The sequence below is a fragment of the Giraffa tippelskirchi genome, chromosome 2 (genome assembly GCF_054371585.1).
Source record: "Giraffa tippelskirchi isolate mGirTip1 chromosome 2, T2T-mGirTip1v1.2.pri, whole genome shotgun sequence".
Lineage (NCBI taxonomy): Eukaryota > Metazoa > Chordata > Mammalia > Artiodactyla > Giraffidae > Giraffa > Giraffa tippelskirchi.
The window spans coordinates 115,218,476-115,231,797 of NC_137276.1; the positions used below are offsets into that span (position 1 = coordinate 115,218,476).

At 48.1% G+C, this 13,322-nt stretch overlaps 2 long non-coding RNA genes across 4 annotated transcripts in view; one reads left to right on the forward strand and one right to left on the reverse strand.

The window, feature by feature from the left end:
• LOC145539941 (uncharacterized) overlaps window positions 1–11,498 on the reverse strand; it is a 35,408-nt gene extending 23,910 nt beyond the window's left edge. For 2 of the 3 annotated variants that reach the window (XR_014078080.1, XR_014078081.1), the window contains exons 1-3: window positions 11,356–11,498; window positions 10,423–10,485; window positions 83–1,039 (exon numbers count right to left, since the gene is read on the reverse strand). This is a non-coding gene — a long non-coding RNA (uncharacterized LOC145539941). Of the gene's footprint in view, window positions 1–82; window positions 1,040–5,512; window positions 5,726–10,422; window positions 10,486–11,355 lie in introns of those variants that run through there. The other variant, XR_014078082.1, reaches the window with a different exon arrangement.
• Window positions 5,247–8,245, forward strand: LOC145539942 (uncharacterized). The gene is made up of 2 exons (XR_014078083.1): window positions 5,247–6,255; window positions 6,362–8,245. It is a non-coding gene; the product is annotated as an uncharacterized LOC145539942 (long non-coding RNA).
• Window positions 11,499–13,322: the final 1,824 nt, after the last annotated feature.

Genomic DNA, 13,322 nt, shown 5'->3' on the forward strand with positions numbered 1-13,322 from the left:
GCCAGCTCAGAGGATGGTCTTCAGTGGCCTAGGTGACCAGAAAGGGACCCACCTGGATGCAGGCCCTCCCCTCGGCTCTCACCTGAAACTGCAGAGACTTGACTGCCTCTCCTGGGCATGTCTCCCTACCCCACTCTTCTGTCTTCCATGTGAGAAGGGGAAAGGGAGAGTTCTTGTCAACTCTTTGGTTCTTCCAATTTTTGTTGATAAACTTGATGCTCCAGAAAGGTGGATCACACTCCGTTTTGCATCCTCCCTGCACAGAATTGAGGCTGTGTATTTTCCAGTCTAAGAAGTGTGCAGTCATGTAGTACTAGAAGTAAATCAGAACAACTAAATGCAAGGACAACCGAGAGAATTAGGATGATGACTCCCAACAGCAACAATTGCTGCGCTGCAGGTCCGAGATGCAGAAAGTGTGTATGACCTCCCTGTACTAACATTACCCAACATCTTCAGAAGGGCTGAGGGGAACTTTTGGTCCCTGGAGCCTGTGTTAATCATGACTGAGATGCTCATAAATAGAATAAAGTCCCGTGAAAGCCTGTGTGCAGTGTGATCAGGTCCCTGTGCAGCTGAGTTTCCTGACTCTCATGCAGAAGTCAGGCTCTCCCTTTCCCCATCGTGGGGGGAGTTGTCCTGATGTGTGGCTGTGACCACAGGGACTGGAGAGCAGGCAATCCAGCAGGAGGAAGCTGGGTGTCAGGCACACACTGGACAGAGGTCAGAAGCCAGGCTGGGGAGAGGGGCCTGGGCCAGCCCCTTTGCTGCCGGGACCATCTACACTGGTGCTCTGTGCTCTGTGTCTCCAAACTGAAACATCCCCACCTCAGGGCTGGAAAGTAGTTGACTCTGATGACAGTTGTATTGTCTCCTCTTCTGTGAGGTTTGGGCTGGGGCTGGCTGGGCCACAGCTGCCTCTGGTCACTCTATTTGTCCACCACAGTCCCACAGAGAGCAGGGTATCCATGAGCAGGGCGGGATCCATAGTCTTCTTCCACTGGCCAAGGTGTCTCAGGCTGCTGGTGACCAGAGGGCCCTGTGGAGGTGGGATGGGGAGAAAGCCTCAGTGTCATTGATAGAACCCCACCAGCGATTTGTCAGAAAAACTCAGGAAAAGCACCCACTTGCCCATGATTTTCAACTGGTTTCTGAATTATTATTTTCTTCAAATGGACAATTTCATACAATATGAGCCCAGGGTAGAGAAGGGTTGGGTGGTGGGATTGAGCATTAAAGGTGGTGGACTGAGGCATCCAAGGGCTCCAGTAGCCTTGTCCACTCCCAGAACACTGGATACCCTCCTTTATCTGGACACTGGCCACCCGGGACTACAGAGTTCCCACCTCCTCTGCAGCAAGGGCGCTTATGTGACCAGGCTCTCCCTACAGAGGGGATGGGAGTGATTTGCACAAACTCTGGAATATGTCCTAGGAGAGCGAAGCAGGCCCTTTCTGCTTCTCCCTCTGTCCTGCACTGGAAACGTGAGCTCTGAGGTTGGAGCTTGTTCTGCCCTGTGCCCAAAGCAACTCCTCTGGGACATTCCTCCTGTAAAGGGTCTGGCAGTGGCCACCTCACAGCAACGCTGAGCCACCAGAGCTGCCGGAGGTGGAGTTGGGCCAGAGACTGTGGCCTTCAAGGCTGGCCTGGGGACTGGGCCCCTCATGGCCAGTGTTTGTGGAAAGACTGGGAGCAGCGATGCATGAGTGGTGGGAGAAGGGCGGGGTTTAGGGGCAGCTTTGGAGCCTGAAGACACACCACCCAGGGGACACTTTACAGAGCTTCTGGCCCTGGCTTCCCCCACCCCACCCCTTCCTGGCTGCCTTTGGAGGACATGTGATGACGAACCCCTCCTTTGAGGCCTGCACTCTCAGCCCATTTATCCCACCCGCCAGGGGGTCAGGACAACTCCACACAGCTGTGGCCCTCATGTCAGCAAAGCTCCATGGGACTAGGAGGAGGACTGCAAACCCAGACATCTCCAGGGGCAGGCAAGAACAGGCTGGGGGAGAGCCTGGGCCCGGGGGAAGAATAGGGGGAGGTGGGAAAAGTGGTGGGCTGGGGACACAAGCCCCTTCCAGAGGGGCCCCCACTCAGCCTCAGAACAGCTTCACCTGTTCACCCACTGGGAATGTCCCCCAGGATGCCAGAATTTCTCATTTCATGTCAAAACTCACAAAGTTGGAAATCTGGGGTTTTGTCTGAAATCTCCTAGTTTTTAAATGTTGGAATTAATTTTAAAAATCCAGATTTGCCCCTGGGCCCTTTCTCAGGGCCCTTGTTCAAGGCCCTTGGTTTAAGACCAAGTGTGGGCTGGACAGCTGCCCCGAGGCAGGTCCAGACTGGATGCTCTGTCACTGCACAGCACGACCCTCGTCCCCCGGTGCCTCCTTGTGGATGCCCAAGGGACTGCCTCACCCCCAGAAACCAGCCCCCAGGCAGGGGATGGGGGGGCTCAGGGTCTTCCAGGGCTGCCTTTTCCTTCAGCAGATCCGTGGCAGTGGGAGCCATTTATGCACCACACTAGGCTTGCCCTGTGTGTGGAAGAGCTGGAATTGCCTCTGCGAGAAGCGTCCTTGTGCAGGAGAGCGATGAGTCTTCCCCGATGCCCTAAACCTGTATAGAGCACCTGCTGCATACACAGTCCTAGGATGGGAGCTTGGTGGATGGGGGGAGCCTGGGCATCTGACCACAAGGGACCAGATAAGCCAGATGAGAAGGCAGTGGTGCCCAGGGCTTCAAAGAGGAAGGAAGATACATCTGATGGGGGAGGGGCACGTAACTGGGGTACCTTTGAAGCATCGCCATGTGATCTGGGGGGATGGAGGACGCCTGTGCTTGGTGCTCAGAAGGTGTCCCTGTCCCTGTAGAGGCCTCCTTCCCCTTCCTCTGTCATGACGGGGCTGCTGATGAGGCCACTCTCAGTCTGCCCTCCTGGGCCCTGTTACTAGTTCTCTGTACGGGTGAGGACATTGTGGTAGAGAGGGCAGTGGTCACCCGAGGTCCCGCAGCAGGGTCTTAGTGACCCCTCCTGGGGCTCTGTTATGAGTTCTCTGTGGCAGATGTAGATGTTCTCTGCTTCAAACTTTAGATTTCCGTTTATTTGGGTTCACTGTGCATTGGGAACAAAACTTGTGTTCCATAACATGGGCACAAACTACACTTCCATTCACAGACGAACAGGTGAAGAAATGTGATATATATCATATATACACATATGTAATGGATCTTACTCAGCTATAAAAAAGCAGGAAAGCTTGCCATTTGCAACAACACTGATGGACCCGGAAGGCATTATTCTCTGTGAAATAAGAAAGACAGAGAAAGACAGGTACAGTCTCATTTGTATGTGGAATTGAAAAAAGAAATCAAACTTAGAGAACAGGTGTGGGGAACCAGAGGCAGGTGTTGAGGGGGCGGGTGAAGTGGGTGAAGATGGTGAACAGGCACAAACTTGCAGCTGTAAGACACACAACCCCTGGGGCTGTGTGTACAGCAAGGTGACTGTGGTTAACAACACTGCATTGTGTATATGAAAGTTCCAAGAGAGCAGGTCTTAAGAGATCTCATCACAAGAAAATAATGTGTAGCTGTGAGTGGTGGTGGATGGTAATTGAACTTCTTGTGATCATTTCACAGCATGTACACATATCAAATCATGATACTGGGTGCCTAAAACTAACACTGTTCTGAACCAATTATATCTGATAACCTGTATCTCAGTGATCAGGGGTGAGAGCCTGGAGGATCTATTGCTGAAGCTGTGTTTGCTCCACAACAGCAGAGGGAGTAGTTGTGACAGAGACCCCAGGTCCCTCAAAGCCTAACAGAGCTCTTTATGGGAACAGCTTGCTGACCCTGACCAGAAGACAGTGGTCGTTGCAGCCGCAGCAGTGAGGCTGGGAGCACTCCCAGCCCATCCAGCCCCTGTGCTCTACTTGTCGCCTCATTCCCCCCCCACCCACCCTAAGAGGGACAATATTCCCATTTTACAGATGAGAAAATGGAGGCTCGTTTTGCTTTGAATAACTAACCAAGTGGTGGGAACCAGCTTTGAACACCAATGTTCTGATTTGAAAGCCATATCTCAACCCTGATCTCCAGAAGGTGGGGGTCCGGGTACTGGGGACCCTCTATCTTCCACACTTGAAGCCTTGCTCCAGGGCCTGCCATCCAGAGGTGGAAACAACACATTTAACTCACTTATTCTCACCGGCTTGGCCCTTGGCTGCTGCTCTTCTGCCGCTGACACTTCAGCTGGCTGAGGTGCTACAGGTGACTCATCTCCACCTGCCGGCCCGCCCTGCCCTGAGGGGCAGCCCCTCCCCACCTCCTTATTCTAAATCCTTAGCTCACAAGTCTGCAGAACTGCATGAAAACAGCCCTGCTGGCCTGTGTGGAGGCCTTGATAAGGGGAAGGAGGGGGAGTTTGGGGTGGCCTCTGATACAGAAGGGACATGAAAAAAGACAGGACTTATGAACATAATGGGGCTCAGTCTGAAGCTAAGAACTTAGTCCCAGAGAGAAATAAAAGCTGAGGAGGGGCTGAAGGTTACAAGGATGCTGAGAAAAGGGCTTGACTATGGGGTTGCAAGTGGGTGGTGCTAGTGGTAAAGAACTCGCCTGCCAATGCAGGAGACACAAGAGATGTGGACTCCATCCCTGGGTCGGGAAGATGCCCTGGAGTAGGAAATGGCAACCCACTCCAGTATTCTTGCCTGGAAAATTCCACAGACAGAGGAACCTGGCAGGCTATAGTCCATGAGGCCGAACACAGCTGAGCAACTGAGCACACAATTTAATAAAAAATAATCAGGCCCCTAGATGATAACAATTTGGCCATTGAGGTCGGAATTGGCTACTTGACCTCAGTTCCCAGATGTGACTCTCTGGGAATTGGGGGGCCTTAACTAGGGGTGCTGTCCTCTCAGTGATGGCCACACCTGCCCACGTGTGCACCCGAGGACTGTGGTCCCATGGGTCAGGGCATTCCTGTCAGGCCCAGGAGGCCCAGGTCATAGGGAATGACACTTCTGTGGAATCACCTGTGTGTCCCCTACAAGGGTGAGCATCACATGGAGAAGAGCCCTCTTTCCCCTCCATTCCCCAATCCCCAGATCCAGTGCTGGGCGAGCATGCATCAGAGCCCATCTGTTTAGCAAACATCCTGGCTGGTGTCAGGAGACTGCCCACTCTGAGGTCATAAAGGGGATGATGGAATGGGGTCCACCCCCCCCCAACTCACCAGTGAGTCCCTCACCCACATCCAGCCCCTGATCTCTCCTCTATAAACTGGAACCCAGTCACCTTTACTGTCAGAGGTGTGGGCCCCTGTGTAAATTACAACACAAAGTCCTGGGCTGTTTCAGGCACCCTGGGGTGTGCTGACCCTGAGTCCTGGAAGGTGGGAGAGGAGTGGTGTGGGTGTAGCAGGTGTCACAGCAGAGCTGTGTAAGAACCAGCTGAGTGTGTGCTTTCTAATATCCAGAAAGAGAAAGCTGCTACCAGCAAATGCATTCATTAGGGTCACGTTTACTCTCTCACCAGTTACAATCATCTGCTTGAACAGAGCTTTCTGGAGTCTATCATTGACATTTCTGATCATCACAGAATATGCTGCTTAGCTCCTCAGCACAGGAGGCCTTGTGCACTGGGATTTCCCATCTGATTCTGTCCTCAGTCTTGCTCAGCTCCTCTCAGCAGCTTCCCATGGCCCAGGGCCTGTCTGGCTCCAGGCAGAAAACACTGTATTAGGTCCTGCCACCTTCCCCATCCAGGCTGTGTTTCTGCAGCAATGAGCCACCAGTGATCCCAGGTCATCCTGGCACCTCTGCCTGTGCTGCTCTCCTGCTCCCTTGCCTTTGAGCCATTAGCTCCCATGGTATTTCTCCTTTATGGCAGAATGGCTTTCATTGTTCACTCAGAAGATTTGCCCAGCCTAATCCACTTTCTTCAAGTGGATGCTCAATGTGGAGGAATAACGGTTGGTCCAAATTTGTCATGGCAACTGCTTCCCCCGCTGGTGATTGGTCAGGTCAAGGATTTATGACCCAGTTCTGGTCAGGCCTTGTAGAGGAAGTCTGCAGGGCCTTCTATGAGAAATTTTCCTTCCTGAAAAGAGAGATATGCAGGGGAAAAGGTGACCCTTGCTTTGGATGGAGGGTTCAATTTGCAGAGGTGATGGCTGGAGTGGAGGCAGCCACCTTGCATCCATGAGGGAGTGACACCCACATTCTGTCATGGTGGAGTAGAGAGGTGAGTGAATTCTGATAAAACTGTTGGGCTACCAGACCCACTCTGAATCTCACACCTTGCTCAGTTTCTTTAAACATTAAATACTAGTTGCCTCTGTACTTGATAGATTTCCCAACCTCAGGATCCAGCAAAGGGACTGAGAACCCTCAGGGAATTTGACTTTGGAGGCCAGTGGGATTTGATTACAGAACTTCCACAGGACTGGGGAAACAGACTCTCAGAGGGCACAAACAAAACCTTGTGCACACCAGGAGCCAGGAGAAAGGAGCAGTGACCCCACAAGAGACTGAGTGAACTTGCCTGTGAGTGTCCAGGAGTCTCCAGTGGAGGCATGGGTCTACAGTTTGACCTCAGGCCAAGGAACAGGGAGGGGACACAGTCTCATCAACAGAAAATTGGATTAATGATTTACTGAGCATGGCCCTGCCCACCAGAACAAGACCCATTTCCCCCACAGTCAGTCTGTCCCATCAGGAAGCTTCCATAAGCTTCTTAACCTTATTCATCAGGGGGCAGACAGAATGAAAACCACAATCACAGAAAACTAAACAAACTTTTCACATTGACTGCAGCCTCATCTAACTCAGTGAAACTATGAGCCATTCCATATAGGGCCACCCAAGATGGATGGGTCATAGTAGAGAGTTCTGACAAAATGTGGTCCACTGGAGAAGGGAATGGCAAATTACCTTAGTATTCTTGCATTGAGAACACCATGAACAGAATGAAAAGGCAAAAAGATATAACACTGAAAGATGAACTCCCCAGGTCTGTAGATGCCCAATATGCTACTGGAACAAAGTGGAGAAATAACTCCAGAAAGAATGAAGACATGGAGCTAAAGTGAAAACACTGCCCAGTTGTGGATGTGATGGAAGTAAAGTCTGATGCAGTAAAGAACAATATTGCATAAGAACCTGGAAAGTTAGGACCATGAATCAAGGTAAATTGGAAGTGGTCAAACAGGAGATGGCAAGAGTGAACATTGACATTTGAGGAATCAGTGAACTAAAATGGAACAGAATGGACAAATTTAATTCAGATGACCATTATATCTACTAATGTGGGCAAGAATTCCTTAGAAGAAATGGAGTAGCCTTCATAGTCAACAAAAGAGTCCAAAATGCAGCTCTTGGGTGCAATCTCAAAAATGGCAGAATGATCCCTGTTCATTTCCAAGGCAAACCATTCAATATCACAGTAATCAAAGTCTACACCCCAACTAGTAATGCCAAAGAAGCTGAAGTTGAACTGTTCTACGAAGACCTGCAAGACCTTCTAACACCAAAAACAGATTTCCTTTTCATTACAGGGGACTGGAATGAAACAGTAGGAAGTCAAGAGATACATGGAGTAAGAAGCAAGTTTGGCCTTGGAGTACAAAATGAAGCAGGTCAAAGGCTAACAGAGTTTTGCCAAGAGGATGCACTGGTCATAGCAAACACCTTCTTCCAACAACCCAAAAGACAACTCCACACATGGACATCACCACATGGTCAATACCAAAATCAGATTGATTATATTCTTTGCAGCTGAAGATGAAGAAGCTCTATACAGTCAGCAAAAATAAGACATGGAGCTGACTGTGGCTCAGCATGTACTCCATATTATAAAATTCAGACTTAAATTGAAGAAAGTAGAGAAAACCATTAGACCATTCAGGTATGACCTAAATCAAATCCCTTATGATTATACAGTAGAAGTGGCAAATAGATTCAAGGGATTAGGTTTGGTAGACAGAGTGCCTGAAGAACTGTGGACAGAGGTTCGTGACACTGTACAAGAGGCAGTGATCAAGACCATCCCCAAGAAAAAGAAATGCAAAAAGGCAAAATGGCTGCCTAAGAAGACCTTACAAATAGCTGAGAAAAGAAGAGAAGAGAAGTGAAAAGCAAAGGAGAAAAGGAAAGATATATTCATTTGAATGCAGACTTACAAAGAATAACAAGGAGAGATGAGAAAGCCTTCCTCAGTGATCAATGCAAAGAAATAGAGGAAAACAATAGAATGGGAAAGACTAGAGATATTGTCAAGAAAATTAAGAAATACCAAGGGAACGTTTCATGCTCATGCAAACATGGGCACAATAAAGGACAGAAACAGTATGGACCTAACAGAAGCAGAAGATATTAGAAGAGGTAGCAAGAATACACAGGAGAACTATACAAAAAAGGTCTTCATGACCCAGAAAACCATGATGGTGTGATCACTCACCTAGAGTCAGACATCCTGGAATGTGAAGTAAAATGGACCTTAGGAAGCATCACTACAAACAAAGCTAGTGGAAGTAATGGAATTTCAGCTGAGCTATTTCAAATCCTAAAAGATGATGCTGTGAAAGTGCTGCAGACAATATGCCAGCATATTTGGAAAACTCCACGGGACTGGAAAAGGTCAGTTTTCATTCCAATCCCAAAGAAAGACAATGCCAAAGAGTGCTCAAACTATCACACAACTGCACTCATCTCACACGCTAGCAAAGTGATGCTCAAAATTATCCAAGCCAGGCTTCAACAGTATGTGAACCATGAAATTCCAGATGTTCAAGCTGGATTTAGAAAAGGCAGAGGAACCAGAGATCAAGTTGCCAACATCTGTTGGATCATAGAAAAAGCAAGAGATTTCCAGAAAAAACATCTACTCCTGCTTTATGGAGTAAGCCAAAGCCCTTGACTGTGTGGATCACAACAAACTGTGAAAAATTCTTCAACAGATGGGAATACCAGACCATCTTACCTGCCTCCTGAGAAATCTGTATGTAGGTCAAGAAGCAACAGTTAGAATGGGATGTAGAACAATGGACTGGTTCCAAATTGGGAAAGGCAAACATCAAAGATGTATATTGTCACCCTGTTTGTTTAGCTTATATGCAGAGTATATCCTGTGATATGGTGGTCTGAATGAAGCACAAGCTGGAATCAAGATTGCTGGGAGAAATATGAATAACCTCAGATATGCAGATGACACACAATTATGGCAGAAAGCAAAGAACTAGAGAGCCTCTTGATGAAAGTGAAAGAGAAGAATGAAAACGCTGGCTTAAAACTCAACATTCAGAAAACTAAGATTATGGCACCTGTTCCTATCACTTCATGGCAAACAGATGGGGAAACAATGGAAACAGTGACAGACTATTTTCTTGGGCTTCAAAATCACTTCCAATGGTTACAGCAGCCATGAAATTAAAACACGTTTTCTCCTTGGAAGAAAAGCCATGACCAACCTAGACAGCATATTAAAAAGCAGAGGTGTTACTTTGCCAACAAAGGTCCATCTAGTCAAAGCTATGGTTTTTCCCATAGTCATGTATGGATGTGAGAGTTGGACTATAAAGAAAGCTGAATGCCGAAGAATTGATGCTTTTGAACTGTGGTGTTGGAGAAGACTCTTGAGAGCTCCTTGGACTGCAAGGAGATCCAACCAGTCCATCCTAAAGGATATCAGTCCTGACTATTCTTTGGAAGGACTGATGCTGAAGCTCCACTACTTTGGCCACCTGATGTGAAGAACTGACTCATTGGAAAAGACTCTGATGTTGGGAAAGATTGAAGGCAGGAGGAAAAGGGGACGACAGAGGATGAGATGGTTGGATGGCATCATTGACTAGACGGACATGAGTTTGAGCAAGCTCCGGGAGTTGCTGATGGACAGGGAAGCCTTGCATGCTGCAGTTCATGGGGTCACAAAGAATTGTACACAACTGAGCCACTGAACTGATGTAGCTGAATCCACTGTAAGTATGGGTTTCTGTCATTTCAACCAAAGACATAACTAAATGATGCAGTCTCAAATCTCAATTGAAAACCGTCTGTCCTTAAGCAGTTCCCAGCAGACTTGGGTCTCTACCTCTGCCCCCACACCCTTCACCCATGAAAGCAGCTCAGGCGCTGTGGTGTCCTTTTGGCCTGGCTGGCTTGTCTATATGTTGTCTGTGAACACCTCCAGGTAGGCCTCTGCCTTCTTTTCTCTTTGCACCCTGAGCTTGCACGTTGTGGGCCTTCAGAACCTCAGGGACCTTGCTCCATGCCTACCATGGCTGGAAGCCCGAGCTTTCAAAAGTCTTGTGGATTCATTTTGGCCCAAGCACTGCTTCCAGACCCTGAGGGCTTCACTCCTTCTATAGCATGAAAAGCAACATCCCTTGTAAGCAGAGCTGTCAGATCTCACCTCTCACCTGCCTTCCTGTGCTATTGTTTGCCTGCTGGGTCTCTCCTGTGGCACCACGGGAGGCTGCAATGTAGAGAAAGGAGGACCAGAACTGAGTTTCAAGGGAGATATGGAAAGGACAGTGATAGATGCATCCTGTTCAAACTGAGCGAGGTTCCCTGTATATTCTGGAAAATATCTCTGGTGTGTAAGAGAGGAATACAGCCCCTAAGGCCCCAAAGAAGAAGTCCCCAGGTATGATAGGGGGAGCATCTCCCTTAGCAGCTCCAGATGGGAGCCAGTGACCTAGGAACTGTCCACGTGGTCATATGAGCATGACTATGTAATTGACAAGCAAAGGAGGAGAAAGGGGTACAGGTTTGGAGGGTGCTGAGAGTGGAGTGAGGTCTAGTGAAGTAAGGTCCCCTCCTTCCTTCAGTGTGAATTGCTTTTTTTAAATTTCAAAGCAGTCACATGGTAGTTTCCAATCCTTAGGCCCCCATGGTAACCTGCGTGGGGCTGGGTGCCTTAACCCCTTCACATGGATAAGCCCCACCATGTGGCTTCCCAGAGTTCAAGGAGCAGGATCTGGGGGTTCTGTTGGCTGCACACTTCCTCACTGTAGCCCAGCTACCTTCCTTCTCTGAACCTCTGTCTTGTCCTCTAATCGGGGACAGGAGTTGCTGCCTTAACAGGACTAACCCTGTGAGGACTAATTAGGGGACTCCTAGAGTTAATAGCTGGCTCTAGCAGATTGAGTCTATTCAGATCTCCAGATTAAAATAAGTCTTGCAATGCTATCTGGAATTTCTTCCCTGAAGCCTGATGAAACCCACACCGTGGCAATTCCAGTGTCTCCACTTAGCCAGTTGGACATCAAACCCAAAGGGGCTCAAACAGGAGAGAATGATCATAACTAAGTACAGAGGCAGACAGCTTCTGGCTGGACCGTACCTGGATCTCAGTGACATCAGCAGGAATTATCTTTCCCCACCTCTCAGCTCTGTTTACTGCTGTCATCCTCACCCAAGTAGCTCTGCCTTTATGGAACAAGGCCACCAACTGCCACAAGCTGATGTCACATCCCTCCAACTGCCACAGGCTGACCTTAGGTATCCCCTGTTCCTAACAGAGATAAACCTCCATTCCCCAGGATTCCAGCTTATGCCCTGATTTGTCACGCCTTGAGTCAATCACAGGTGTCCAGGAGGATGGAACATGCTGATTGGTCAGGTGGGGGTCATGTGACCACCCTCCCTGGGAAACCTGTGAGCTGTTCAGCATGTTTCAGGGAGGGAGACAGTGTGATGCCCCGAGAGCAGGGCTGAGGGCACAGCTGACGGATCTGCTGTGATGTGTTTCTGGGATGTGCCTGTTTTCACTCTCTTCACATACCCAGTTTCCCCTATTTACAAAATGATTTGTGATGGATCTCTTCCCTTCCCAAGCCCCATTTCACCCACTCACACCAAACAGGATCAAGACCTCCTGTTTGAAGACAGGATTGGGGGTCCCCTCCCAGCCTCAAGGCTGCTTTTAGTGTGTGATTACAGTCATTTATTCAGTCAACAAACATCCACTGAGCATCACCACCTGCTGCTATGGGTTTACAGGACTGTTGGTTGAGTATTGGGCATTACCTAGGGGCCTCCCAAAGGGAGTGAATTTTGTCTGAGGAGCACCTCAGACACAAATCACTGAATAACTGAATTGCTTTGCTATACCCCTGAAACTAAAACAGCCTTGTAAATCAACTTTACTTCAATTAAAAAAAAAATGTCCTTAAAGTTGTAAAGTTTTCCCTTTCAAATGTAGGTACCTAATGTGCCTGTAATTGCTTTTGGTGGTATTTTCTGAGGTAGGGAATCCAGTTTTGTTTTCCAATTGGATGCCAAATTGTCTGAGCACCATTTATTAAATGGGCCTCCTTTCTCCATTTACATATTAAGAATCCTTTTTCAAAAACCTAAGCATTAAGGACCTTAGGTCTTTGGTAATTTGTAGGGCACCCCACAGTCATGCTCTCATCTGCGCCTTCTCCCCTCTTTTTCCCATTGTAGTTTATAGTATGCACAAGTGCTCCAGAAAGCCCTGAGTAGTGACCCATGGATGTTTCTGTGAGGACGGGGGATGTGAGCATGGAGTCCATAATGACCATGTGACCGTGCTGTGTGACCCCCAACATGGGGTCTGGCTTCCTAAGTCAAGAGTCTGTGTATCTTCCTTTTGGTGTCTGGGTGTGCACAGTAGGGCTGATAGATTGGAACCTGGGGTTGTGGGGCTGGCAGTGGAGAGATTAGCCCTCTCAGCTTGCTTTTGCATTCATTTGCCTCCTATGGGCTCCGCCTAGCCAGTGTGGAGACATTTCTGACACCTTTCTCCTAAAAGCCTGAGAGGTGCTCACTGCTTGTGCTTCTCATCTCCTGTCTTATCCTTCCTTATGTCATGTTGACTGTAAGGTACCTGTTGTTATGTGTTTTTAACAACAATGAAAAAAATGTAGGATTGATACAAGCATGGATAAACACTGACAACATCCTAAGTGATAGAAGCCACCCAGGAAAGGCCACCCAGATCACATGCACATCTGATGCTTTAAATCCATCCAGGATTTGACTATGAGAGAAAGTCTCAATTAGGTTTCCAGAAAAAAGAAAGAAAACCAAATCAGAATGAAAGAAGATAATACCATAGAGTTGGGACAGCTGGTAAAAGTTGAAGTGGGCCTATGGATTAGATGATTAGAAGATAGTTTCACGATCCTCATTTCAGGGATATGTGCTGGGTTCCTGGGAGAGTATCCTTGTTTAGGGTAAAACACACTGGAGTATTTTGTATGAAGGGGAAAATATGAATATTTTGAGTCTTGCTATTGACAATTTTCTGTAAGTTTGAAATGACTGAAAAATAAATTACTTCTC